The sequence below is a fragment of the Gavialis gangeticus genome, unplaced genomic scaffold, assembly GCF_001723915.1.
Source record: "Gavialis gangeticus isolate Ggan-Ray unplaced genomic scaffold, GavGan_comp1, whole genome shotgun sequence".
Classification (NCBI taxonomy): domain Eukaryota; kingdom Metazoa; phylum Chordata; order Crocodylia; family Gavialidae; genus Gavialis; species Gavialis gangeticus.
The window spans coordinates 45,298,852-45,299,447 of record NW_017728993.1 but is presented as its reverse complement, the minus strand read 5'-3'; positions in this window follow the sequence as shown (position 1 = coordinate 45,299,447).

The following is a 596-nucleotide window of genomic DNA, read 5'->3' as shown; positions in this document are numbered from 1 at the left end:
CCCCTCCCCTCCCCTCCCCCCAGTGACTGGCATCCTATGTGTCCTGCTAGCCCTCGCTGGTACCTGGTAATGCCCCCTCTGCTCCAGCGGGTGGGGGGTGAGAACCTTGGAGGGTGTCTCTCTTCCTTCCCCTTTGGCAATGGCTGGCAGTCATGCTTAGCACCCTCCAGCTTCTGACTTGAGCCACTGCAGGCACAGGCTTGCATTTTTTGATTTAACAGAGAATGTCTGTCCAGTTATTCATCAGCTTAAGCTGCGCAGCTTAGACTAACCTGCAAAGAGTGAATCAGTTCAGGATCAGGCTTTTTTAATGTCTGTCCTTAGCCTAGGAGAGCCCTGCAACTGTAGTGAAACCCACCTAATAATAAATTTATATAATAAATATCACTCTCCCTATTTTGGAGATGCAGATACTGAGATACAAGAGTGAGCATAAAATCAAGACTAGCATAAAATCATGCAACATTTCTCTAGGAAAACATAGCTGTAACATTTTATGAGTTTAATCCTAGCAGGAATTTTCAGAACTCAAAGTGTTTCAATGGGCTGACATAATCAGTTGCATCTGGGACTAACTGTTCTCAACAAATTAAAAA